This window comes from Elephantulus edwardii, unplaced genomic scaffold, assembly GCF_000299155.1.
Source record: "Elephantulus edwardii isolate Elephantulus edwardi_28Jun2011 unplaced genomic scaffold, EleEdw1.0 scaffold00145, whole genome shotgun sequence".
Taxonomy (NCBI): Eukaryota; Metazoa; Chordata; class Mammalia; order Macroscelidea; family Macroscelididae; genus Elephantulus; species Elephantulus edwardii.
The window spans coordinates 4389684-4402993 of NW_006399895.1; the positions used below are offsets into that span (position 1 = coordinate 4389684).

Consider the following 13310-nt stretch of genomic DNA (forward strand, 5'->3'; position numbering starts at 1 on the left):
ATGAATGGTTCTTTACTAGTCAGTTGGCCAGATTGCTGTCTTCCAAATTTCTTGATGTAGGCTTAAACTGAATAATAATTGATGACTGAAGTGCAAAATCTGGAAACAAAGAAGAGATGGTGTTGGAAAACATAGTTTTGATGACAGAAATTAGACTGGAGGTAAAAAAAAGATAGATTTTGTACACTGAATGATTAGTCTAAGAATTGTGAGCAGTAACTATCTATCTATCTATCCATCCATCCTCTATCTCCTGATAGACTTCACAGGAAATCAGATTAATTACATCTGTGGAGAAAGTCAATGGAGAAGCTCACTGTTAGCAGCCAAAATAAGGCCAGTCGTGGCTGACTGGAGCATATCATCAGTTATTTGTGTACAAGTATAAATTGAAGTTGAATATAATTCAAACAAGCCCATGACAACCAGAATATAACCTGGAGTCTATCTCAACTGAATGGGGGAAAAAATTAATCTCAAGAAAAACTGATGCATTAAAAACTGATGAACGAAAAGTTGTTGTATGACAACAACAAGGAAAACATTCATGAAGAAAGCAAAAGGTCATCACAAAGATAGGGAAGAAAGAAAAGGCCAAATGGATGTAAGAAGGGACTCTGAAGCTTGCACTCAAACACTGAGAAGCTAAAGCAAAGGGAAGAAATGCTGAAGTAGGAGAGCTGAACAGAAGATTTCAAAGGGCATTTAAAAAAGACAAAAGTTGTCTAATGAAATTTGCAGAGTTGGAGTCAGAAAACCAAAAATGAAAAACACATCTGGCATATGCCAAGTTAAAACAACTGAAGAGTAAATTCAAACCTTGAGTTTCAATACAGAAAGATTCTCTGGGCAAAATTTTCAATTAAGTATAATGTTAATTATTGGCTTCTAATATACACCCTGAATCATACTGAGAAATTTTTATTCTATTCCAGTTTTCTTTTGGATTTTCATCAAGAAATGGTGTTGGGTTTTGCCAAAGACTTTTTATACATCCATGATAACGATATATAGATAGAGATCTATCTATCTTCTATCTACCTACCTACCTACCTACCTACCTACCTATCTAAATGATATAATGAACCATAATCATATGGTTCATATTCCTTGTTTTGTGTATGTCATATTTAATTTTGATATTTTGATATTAGAACAGATCTGCGTTCCTGGATTCAATCTCACTTGATTGCATTGTATGATTCTTTTAATATTCTTTTGGATTCTGCTCAAAAGTATTTTTTGAGGACTTTTTCATCTATATTCTTAAGAAATATTTGCTTATAATTCTGTTTTCTTTAGGTGTCTTCCTCTCATTTGCATTTCAGGGTTATGTTTACTTCATTAGGCAATATTCCTTCCTACTGTGCCTTTTGGGAGAACTGAAACAGTATTGGTGTTAATTCCTCTCTAAATGTTTGGTAGAACTCCTCAGTGAAGCCATATGGTTCAGGACTATTTGGGAAGGGAGAGATTTTTCATCACTGATTTAGTTTGTTAGTTATTGTGAGTCTGTTGAGAGTTTTAATTTCCTGTTGAGTCAATTGGGTGGGTTACGTGCTGCTCAGAATTTTCCCATTTTTTCTAAGTTATGTAGTTTGTTGTCATACAGTTGTTCAAAATATGCTGTCATAGTTTTCAATTTCCATGGGTCTGTTATAATATCCTCTCTTTCATTTTTATTTTGGTTATTTGCCTATCTTCTTTGTCAATTTAGCTAAAGCCTTGGCAATTTTATTACCTTTTTCAAGAACTAACTTGTAATTTTCTTCATTATTGTTTTTCCTTTTATTTAATTTTATTTATTTATACTCTAGTCTGTGTTATTTCCTTTCTTCTGGTAGGTTAAGCTTAACTTGCTATTAATTTGAGATCATTCTTTTTCTGTGTAAGCTTTTACTGCTATACATTTCCCTCTGAGAACTGCTCTCACTGCATCCCATATGTTGCAGGATGCTGTGCTTTCATCTTCAGTTGACTCTAAGGACTCGTAATTTCTCTTTTGATTTCTTTCTTGACTCACTGGTAGTTCAATAGAGTATTTTTAAATTTCCATATGTTTGTGCATTTTCTGAGTTTTCTAGCTTCATTCTATTGTGGCCAGAGAAAAGACTTCATATTTTAATCTTGTAAAATGTAAAGCACTATTTTGTGACCCAAAGTGTGGTCCATCCTGGAGAATGATCTATGTTCACTGGAGTAGAATGCATATTATGTTGTTTAGAGTGGAATGCTCTTTATTATCTTTGTTAAGTCTGACTGGGTTGTGTTGTCATTCAGGTCCTTTTTTTCCGTATAGATTTTTCTAGATATTCTGTCTAATATTGAAAGTAATGTATTGAAAGCTTCGATGATTATTTTAGCATAACTAGTTTTCTCCCTTAAGTTCAGTCAGTGCTTGCTTTTTTTTAGGTGCCTCGATTTTGAATGCCTATATGATTGTTAGATCTTGTTGATTCATTGAACTTTTTAGCAGTATATCATCTTTGTCTCTTCTGCAGATTTTGTCTTAAAGTGCAACTTGTCTGATATTACCATTGCCAACATAGCCTTTTTAGTTACTACTTTAATGCATGTTTTTATCCATCATTTCACTTTCAACCTATCTGTGTCTTTGGGTGTGTGATGTACTTCTTGTAAATGGCATATTATTAGATTTTTTTTTCTTAAAAAGAAAAACCATCCTGCCTCTCTCTCCCTTTTGATTGGAGCATTTAACCCATTCACATTCACTGTAATTACAGATTGTAAGTGGTTTATCTAGTTTTATTGTGTCTATCTATTCTTTGGATACCTTCTTTGCCCTTTAATACTGTTTGCTTTTGTTTTGTTGGCATATTGAAATGAGCCTTTTGGTTCCCTCCTCCTTTCCTTTTATATATATTTTTATTATATATTATTTTATTATTATTAATACATATTTTAAATATATTTTCTTAGTAGTTGTGACCATTACATTTAAGAACTTGAACTTATAATGTTCTTGGGTAAGATGGTATCAATTTAATTTCAACAACATACCAGAAATTCGACATCTGTAGTACTCCTTTCTCCATTCTGTATTTTAACTAGTGGCATTTTTATGATTATGTGCTCTGTAACATAATTTTATCCTTATTTTTCCCCCTCCACTTGAATTTTATTCTTTATTGATAGCATACATACTTTATATATATTGTGTATCGTTCATGTACATTGCATTTCACACATTCCTACATTCATGCTATGTTTTCAAATGACTATTCATGTACATTGTGTTTTGTAAAATTCATCATCATTGATCTATGTCTACTATTATCCTTTCTTTTCAGACCCCTATTGGATCTTTCCTAATTCTTTTACTTCCTCTCTCACTGACTTCCCCACTCTGTTATCCTGGTGACTTCCTCCTCTTCCCTCCTCTGCTCTCCCCCACCCCCCCTTCACCTTTTGGACTTTCATCATACTAGTTATCTATGTATTTCACAGTAATGGCCTTATGCAATATTTGTTCTTATGAAACTGAGTTAGTTCACTCAGCATAATGCTGTCTAGATGTTCGCATTTTGTATTTTACAAAATCATTGCACCTTATGCTGCATAGTTTTCCCATTGAGTGATTGTACCATAATTTCTCAATCCATTTGTTTGTTGATGGACATTTGGGCTGTTTCCATCTTCCATCTTATTGTGAATAACACTGCTATGAACATTGGTGTACAAATCTCTGTTTGTGTCTCAGCTCTATTTTCATCAGGGTATATTCCCAGCAGTGCAATAGCTGGGTAATTTGCGATTTCTATGTTCAGCTTTTTGAGGAAATGCCAAACTGCCTTCCAGTGTGGTTGTACCATTTTATAATCGTATCAGCAGTGCATGAGAATGTCAATCTCTCCGTATCCTCTCCAACACTTTTTACTTGTTCTTCTCCAACACTTATTGCTTGTGTATCCTTGTATTTTAAATAGTTGTTAGCTAAAAACATAAAAGCAAAGTATTTAGAATTAATCAAGCATGACTACTTTGTTACTAGCCTTTGTCCTTGTTTTATACGTACTATTTTTTATATGTACTATTTGTTTTGAAAAGTATTGTTTTCCGTCAACATTATTTCCACTTTTTAAAAGACAATTTAAAACAATTCAGTGGATGTTCCTACCCACTTAGTGGCCTGCACAGTGCGGGCTGCAGACCATTGTTCAGTTGCAGGCTGAGCGCTCCAGTCTTCAGGAGGGAACTGCTGAATCGGCACAGAGGGCACCTGGACGCCTTCAGACCAGTCTACAATTTCAGGCTGAAAAACAGTGAATTCAGGAGCAGGGACCATCCATTCTCCCTGAAATTCCTCCTTGGTCACAGCCTTTTCAGCAGCAGCCTGCTCTTCCTTTTTAATCTCTTCTGGATCTCTGTAGAAGTACAGATCGGACATGACATCCCACAGGTACTCCTGGGAGATTGTGCCACGCATGTGGCTTCCCAGGCCAGCATCCACCACATCAGACCCACGGAGTGAGCTCCCTTGTTGTTGCACAGAATAGCAATGTCTACATAGCGCAGAGGAGAATCTGTGTTACACAGGGCAATAGTGGGCAAGTTAACATAAGATGCTTCTGTCAGAGGCTTAACATAAGATGCTTCTGTCAGAGGCTGGTAGTCAGCCCAGGGATCAGTAACCACCAGACAACGACGAAGCTCCTGAAAGGCCTCCTGGATCTGGTTAGTGAAGGTTCCAGGAGTGAAGCACCCAGCAACAGGAGTGGTCCCCGTAGCAGCAGCAAACGTCAGAACAGCTCTCTGGCCAGTATTTCTGGAAGACATGATTTTGACATCAGCTGGATTTTCAGTGGTAGCAATGGCCTGAGCAGCCAAGAGCAGCTTCTCCCAGGTCCTCTTCAGGTTTATGATGTAGATGCCATCACTTTTCCTTTTGCAGATGTACAACAGTACATTTGGAAGTCAAGGTTGGCGCCACCCAAATGTGTTCCTTCTGCAAGGAATTTGAAAACTTCCTCCTTCCTCATCTACAGGACATCAAGGGCTCCGGACATTGTGGAAGTTTCCCCTTTAAGTTACGACGGGGAACAAGAACAACGCCGTATGGACCCTTGTGTGGGCAGTGGGGAAAGGCTATATGTATTATATATTTTTTAAAGTTTTATTGTTGTTGTTATGTGCCGTCGAGTCACTTGCGACTCATAGCTACCCTATGTACAACAGCCCTAAACTCTGCTCTGTCCTGTGCCAATCACACCGTCTCCGATACACCCATCCCGATTACCCCAGTCACTGAATCATTCCACCTCATAGGTGGCCTTCCCCTTCTGCGCTGTCCCTCCACCCTACCAACCATGATGTCTTTCTCCAAGGATCTGTCCCTTCTTGCAACATGTCCAAAGTATGTTAGAGGGAGCCTTAGAATCCTTATTATTATTAATTTAAATGAAAATTTACAGATTCTTTGGATTTCCATTCATTCATTGTTGCACTTTTCTTCCTGTCCCCTGCTCCCCAGTTCAGTCTTATCTTTCAAAAGTAAAATTCTTTCATTGTTTTACAATCCCTCCCTCCAGGTCCATACCACTATACAGCCTTCGTTCTGGACTTCTGTCATAACAATAATACCTAATCACATATCCCTTTTAAACAGTTTTCTTCCTAATCTGTTTCAATGCAGTATACATTTTTTATCCCATCTTTCACAGTCTCCCCCCAACCTTGATGTCAGTCCCATTTTACAACAGTGGCACTATGCAGCATTTGTCCTTTTGTGACTGAGATATTTCACTCAGCATAAGGTCCTTCAGGGTCACCCATTCTGAATAATATTGCATGAGTTCCTTGTTTTTCAGTGCGGCATAATATTCCCTTGTGTGAATATCTTATAGCTCCTCTATCCATTCATTTGTTGCTGGGCACTAAAGTTGTTTCCAACTCTTTACTGTTGTGAACAAAGCCACAATAAACATGGGTGTTCATATATCTGCTTGGGTGGCAGTTATGGTTTCTTTGGGTATTTGTATTATTTTTTAAAACTTTTTTTTAGTGCATTAGATATCTTACTTTATAGACCTAAGTTAATGGATACTTTTAATCCAAACTGATATACATATGACATTGTCAAACATCCAAATAATAATAATGAAACAATTTCTGCATATTATTCCATTTAAAATTCAATGTATGAGGAGAAAATAAATATATAGGCTGTTCATTGAGCATTAACTATGTAATTAATGAACCCACTAACCATACAGGGAGTGAAAGAACTTAGAACTAGTCCAAACGTAAAAGGGTAGCATTTAAATATACCATTAAGAGGAGTATCTTTAGGCATTGGAAAGAACATTACCACTCTCCAACACAGTGCCTCTAGATGGTACAACCATTTACAGTCTATTGGTCTCTCCTCTCCCTTTTTTTTCTTTTGTGGAATGACTATATCGATGTTTAATGTTGGAAAAACACTGCTTAGCATTTCTGTAGTCTAATCTTATTTTCCATGATAAGTGTGTATATTTGCTTCAATCACCTCAAGAATTATTAGATTTTCAGAGTTTGGTTTGGCAACTTTCTGTGCTTTAATACCTTCATGTATTCATTATTATGATCACATATTACTTTGTACCTTTATTGCTTGAAAAAAAATCACAAAACTTTTTAATAAATGTTATATGCAAAAAAGAAAAGCTGAGATCATAAGAATATTATATGAGAAAGCACAAAGACCAGATGGCTTCACAGCTGAATTTTTCTTGAACTAAAAATTTAAAAGATGATCATAATATTATTGAAACTATTCAAGACCATGGATAAAACTGTAGAGAATCAAAACATGATAATGACAGCACCAAAGAGAAGTGTGGGCCAATTTCATTTAAGAAGATAAAAGCAACATTCTAAACAAAATTTTAGCAAGTAAATTCCAATAATGTTACATACATATAAACACATAAACAAGTGTGTGTGTGCATGTATATACATACAGAGTAATGAAGGGTAGTTTATTCAAAGAATGAAAGTGTGAGTCAACATCAGGAAATACAACAACATAAATTATTTTGTGAGTAAAGTAAAAGAGAGAAACAAAGTACATGGCCAAAGTATTTCTAACATTTCAGCAGCCATTTCTAATTTTTTTTTAAAAGCCAACCAAGATAGTAGTAGAAGAAAACCAATTAAATCCAATAAAGCTCACTTGCCAAAACTAAGAGGAAATATGCTCTAGATGGTTTAAAATGAGAACTTTTAATTAAATCAGCAATGAGGCAGTGTTTCCACTATTGGCATCATTAGTCAACTTTGTCTTGGAGCTTCTGGCAAACCCATAAAATGGAAAAAATGAAATAATCAGTGTATATTGTCTTTTTTTGGTGATGAAGTGATTGAAGACCACACAATCCTAGTTTGAATAAAATACAGATAATTTAAACACTGAACAAATATAGAATGAGCAAACAATACCCCAAAGCTGTTATATATTCACCAATGACAAGCCCCATAAAATGGAAATGCAAGAAAATATTTCATTTGAAATAGTGAGAAAAATGAAAGAGAAAAAATTCCCTAGGGATAAAGGAAAACTTTTTAAGAGCGATAAAAATAATACTGAAGCTTGTAAGATCAGCATAAATGGAAAGCATCAATGTTTCTGAATGAGAAAACCTCTTTGTACTAATTTCTATGTTTCATGTGATTTCTGAGAAGAATTTCAACAAGGATTGTAGCAGAATTGGATAAAATTTCCTCACAGGCCATATAAAAAACTAGATGACTAAGAATATATTTTTTTAAATGAGGATTAGGGGTGAGGAAGAATGGTGTGCAAGGAAGCACACAGAGGGGGACTTGCTTTGTGAGAATATACTATAAGTCCTATAAGTAAAGAAATATTAAAATAAATATGAGTAACATTTAAAAAAACGCTATCAGGGAACTCTCCAGAGTACTGAAATACAACAGTATCAAAGTAGAGACTAAGGTGTACCTAATCCAGGCCATGGTCTTTGCAATTACTTGCTATGTATCAGAGAGCTGAACAATGACTAAGTATGACAAAACAAGAATCAGTGCTTTCGAGTGGTGGTGCTGGAGAACAGTCTTGAACATACCATGAACTGCCAAGAAGACAAACAGGTCTGTCTTGGAGGAAATGAAACCAAGTGTTTCCTTGGAGGCTAGGATTTTGAAGCTCCATCTTACATACTTTGGGTACATGGACAGGAGGGACTGATCTTTGGAGAAGGACATCATACTTGGAAGAGTAGAGGGACAGTGCAGGAGAGGAAGACTAGGTATAGGATAGATTGATACAGTAACTGGGGCAATGGGGATTGGTGTGTCAGACTCAGTGAGACTGGTTCAGGACAGGGAAGGGTTCAGAGCTGCTGTACGTAGTCAGTATGGAATATGGTTAGCTCAATTGTTTATCTATATAGAAGAAAATAAAGTTTGTCCTTTATTTTATACAGTACACACTAATAAATTTCAGTTGTATTAAAGCCTTTAAGGGACAAAAGCAAACAAATAAAAAAGCTTTAATTTTACAGTTTGCCATTCAAGGATTAGAGAGTTTAAGTGTACAAGGAAAGCTGTATTTGTAAATGATATAAAAAATTAGTACTTATTTAACCTAAAAAAATGTGTGGCTACAATATAGCAAACAATATAGAAATAAAATCAACAAAGAAATAGATTTGGAACAATATTTGCAAAATAACTATAATATAAAGGATTGGTATATTTTATAAAGCATGTAGTTTTTTACAAACTGATGAGAAAAAGACAAATATCCTGACAAAATGAAACATGAGCAGTTAATTCACAGAAAAGATTCTCAAATCCAGTAGTAGTTATGGAATTGTAAAGAAGAATAAATATCATTATCTACTTAATCCTGAAGCTTGCAAAACTCAGCAATAAATACTCCTGCACAGAAATTGGTGAGTAGGGAGATGTGCCATTGAGTAGAGTACAATTTACAGCTACCCTATGGACACATTGGAACCTGGTCCTATCCTGTGCCAGCCTCACCATCTTTGATACACTTGAGCCCATTCCTATAGTCACTGTGTCAATTCATCTCATTGAGGGTCTTCCTCTCCTGCACCATCCCTTTATCTCTCTAAGCATGATGTTCCTTTCCAAGGAGTAGATTCTCTTACGCTTCAGCTATGAAAGATGAAGCTTTGCCAACCTTGCCTCCAAAGAGGACTTGACTGTACCTTTTCCAAGACATACATACCCATGCATTGTTGTTGTTGAGGCCATCGAGTTAAGCATGACTCATAGTGACACTATAAACAAAAGACCGGAAGCCTTTCTATAACTATTGCCATTTCTCAAAGTTCATGGTTTCCAGAGGTGTGTTGTTTAGGGAGTGGATGCCACTCTTGCTTCCAAAACCCATGCATTACTTCAATTTGTTGCAGTGGTTTAGAAGGCAGTATGGCAGCATTTATAAAAGTTTTAAAAATATTCCACTTTTAGAAATATTTCCCATAAACTGATGTAAAATGACACAGTTTTCAGAAGGGCAAAAAAAGCATGAAGGACAAATACCACAGAAGACCACTAATATAAAAATAAGATGGACATGAAAGAGGGGAGAGCAGCAAAGGAATGGCTAGATTATGAACGTTACACTGGGATAGGAAAAGGAAAGAACTCACTGAGGGAATCGATCATTAGACATTATATGTATGACAATTAACAATCTGGAACAAGACATTCATTACCAACTGAATTGAGGGAGAGGGAGGGAGGACAATGTGTATCAGTGTATGAATGACAATCTACCCTTTCTGTACAGTTTCACTAAAATGAAAATTAAAAAACAAAACAAAACAGGAAGTAAAGACATATCAATAGAAGACTGAATAAGTATCTACATAGTGGGAAATATTATGCAGGCATTAAAAACAATGAGACTACACTAGCTGACCTAGAAGAAATTTCAGTGGATATTACCGAACAAGAAAATCAATTTGTTGAGAAAAAAAAAGATCTTTATAAAGCAGTAACATCTCCCCATGTATGAGAACACATATTCAATTTGAACCCACCCAGCTGCTCTGTGGATTTAAGACTGAGTGATTTGCTCATGTAAAAATGATAGCTTAGAAATCATAACAGACAGTTTTACTCTATCACATAGGGTCATTCTGAGTTGAAATTACTTGTGGGCATCTATCAGTAACAACAACAACAATAGAAAATTCCAGAAATACACTTCAAATTGTTAACATGGCTGGGGGTTGTAGTGAGGGTGTGAATCTAACTAAAAAGAGTAGGGGGAAGAGTGCACCATGCCCTTCAGTATGTATAATTCTATTCATAGAAAAAGATTCCATTTGTTCGCCTTAAGATATTAGAAAAAAGATCACTATCTCCTGACCTTCAGCAATACTTATGGCACGCCATTACCAAAAAACAATAACAAAAGATAAAACAAGTTGCAAAGTCAGCAGTACACCACAACACTAGTAAAAACCAACAAAATTCTTGAGTATCTATATTTGCTTCTTTGTTTCTTTTGTTTGAAGGGGTAGGTTAGCCAGGTTCTTAGTATTCTCTACTCCATCTTATTGGGGTAAAGTTGTTGTTATGTACTGTCAGGTCAGAACTTATTCGTAGCTGACCCTCCAGTTGGTTGAGGCACTCAATCACACAAGAGAAGATTGTCCATTTTTCTCCCATAGAACAGTTAGTGGTTTCATACCTCGTGCCTTTGGCCTGACAGCACTAATTACCACTAAGCCATCAGAGCTGCATGAGGTCGGATAGGGAGATGCACTCACACACTGGCTGCGGTTATGGCTATAAGCTCAGCAGAGGTGGTGTGGATGCTGCAGCACTGGGCAGTGTTTTCTATATTATACCTGGGTCGCTAGGAGTTGAACCTGCCTAAAGGGCGGCTAACAACCATGGACGTGGCTGGATGAATCATTTTCTATCTATACATCTGTATAAGTTTTTATGTGTTACTTTTTTTTTTTTACTTTTGTAAAGCATTTAAAAAAATGATAAAGACATAAGAATCACACAAACAAAACTCTCCCCTAAAAAACTCCACATTAGAGTTCCTTCCTCCAAAGGGCTCAGTCTCATAAAGACTGTCTTCCCATATTCCAGGTACATAAGGTTATCTCTTTGCCTTTGGAGGGGAAACCTAGAAAGGGAAGTTCCGTTAAAACAGATTTTTTCCCCCTGCAAGAGTCGAAAACTCCCTACCTAGGAGCATCTTAGTCATGGGCCTGACTCTTTGTTGTTCTTGTTGTTAAGTGCTGTCCAGTTGAGTACAACTCATAGTGACCTTACAAAAAACAGATATGAACTCTATTCTGACCTGTGCCATTTTCACACTTCCTGGCACATTAGAGCCTATGGCAGCAGTCACCATGTCAATCTACCTGGTTGAGGGTCTTCCTCTCCTTCCCTGACCCTCCAACTTTCTGAACATCATGTCCCTCTCCAAGGAATAGCCCCTCCTAGCAACATGCCTGAAGCATATGAGGTGAAACTTGATCATTTTTGTCTCACTGCATTAGACCAGATGAGGGAAAGTAATATGTGAAAGGAAGATATGATTATGTATTATATGTATGAGAACAATCTGGAACAAGGGATGCATTGCAGGGTGGGTTGGAGGAGGGCAGGGGAGGGAAAATGTGCACTCCAGCTGTACTCTCTCTGAGACATACTTATTTGTTCTTTTCACAGTCCATGGGATGTTCAGTACTTTTCTCCAACACCACCACTCAAGGACATCAACTCTTCTGTCATCCTAACTGTCCAGGACACTGGTTAAACACTAAAATCTCTAAGATCCATCCTCAACTCACTGAAGTAGACGATCAAAGAGAAAGGCTGGATGTTGTATTTCTATCCATGACCTGGAGAGTCACACAGTCAGCAAAGGTAGGGAAGCACTACCTCCTACATTCCTGCTACTGGTGGTGTGGTCTGGGGACCTGCATCAATGGCATCACTTGAGAGTGTGCCAGAAATGCAGGAACCTCCCAATACCCACGAAGTCAGAACCTACATTGAACCACACCCTGGATGAAGCCTCCCAAAGTCCAGTTTTAGTAGCACTGCTCTAGCTGAGCCACTGACCACTCTCAATCCTGACATTCCCCTTATTCTGTGATTCTGACTTAGTTGACATGGAGCTGGCTCTCAGCAGTTCCCATTGGCTGGTTCACAGCACAGCATGGTCTTTCTACCACCCGCAGTGTCTTGTGGCTGGTATCAGCAGTTGGGGATGGTGGTACTATTTGTTGAGACAGAACACACGATACATGGGGAAGGACAGGGTTGGGGAGATGGAGAAAAATCATGAGTTCTGTTTTGGAAAAGGAACTGTTGAGTGGATGAATGGGTATGTGGGGTGATGCTCAGCAATGAGTTGGTTTTAACTCAATGGCAGAGTCAGTGAGTAAATGATGCCTAGAGGAGAAGGTTAAGAGGTAGATGGTGACTTTTGGGGATTGGGAGTCTTGAGTTTGTCTAGTCTTTCCCATGCTTGGGTTATTTCTCATCCAGCTGGATTTCTTCTAACCCAGGCCCTGTGGGAGAGTTGGCATTGCACAAGCAGCTTTGCTCCTTACCTTGCCACCCACAGGTATGTCACTTCAGCCAAAGCTGGAGCAGTCTTTGCAACCAGCATTACTCAAGGTGAATATGGAGGACAGCTCGCTTTGCTATCTGTATGCACTCTTTTTCATGCTTGTTTCCTTCTCGCTGATGTCACCTATCTCAAAAGGCCCAGCTGCGGTATAATCGAAGCTCCATCTCATTCCTTGTGTTCAGCTTGCGAGTTAAAGTGCAGACAGGCTTCTGCCTGAAAGGCAGGATGCCAGCATGATCTTTCCTGAGTGGGCTCATAATGCGGATTCTTTGGAGAGAGGTGTGTATAATCAGTGCACGAGCTGGCGTTTTGCATGTGCAATGAACAGATGTGGCTGCATTATTCAGTTTCCCTATTTGACTTTGCTACGGAAATATACTTTAGAAAATGTGATGTCTATGAACGCATTTTCCCCAAGTGAAAATAATCCTCTGACAACAGAACTGGCAACCAGATCTGGACACGCCAAGAGGAGTTTCAAATGTTCCAATTAATCATTTGTCACATTGGTGCCTCATTGAATGCTCTGCCCAAAATGTTATGACGTATGGTGTCACTTCAAGCTTTCTTACTAAAGATGAAATAACCTCTAATTACATTTCCTGTGAAATTATATTTGCACTGAAGTGTGTTTACACAATCTTAGAAAAATGTTTGTTTTAACTTGTCCCTGTTTTATGGCTTGGGGTTTATTTCCCCTCCA

At 37.5% G+C, this 13310-nt stretch overlaps 1 pseudogene; it reads right to left on the reverse strand.

Annotated features, from left to right (window-relative positions):
- Positions 1-4111: 4111 nt before the first annotated feature.
- Positions 4112-12646, reverse strand: LOC102867340 (annotated as a pseudogene).
- Positions 12647-13310: the final 664 nt, after the last annotated feature.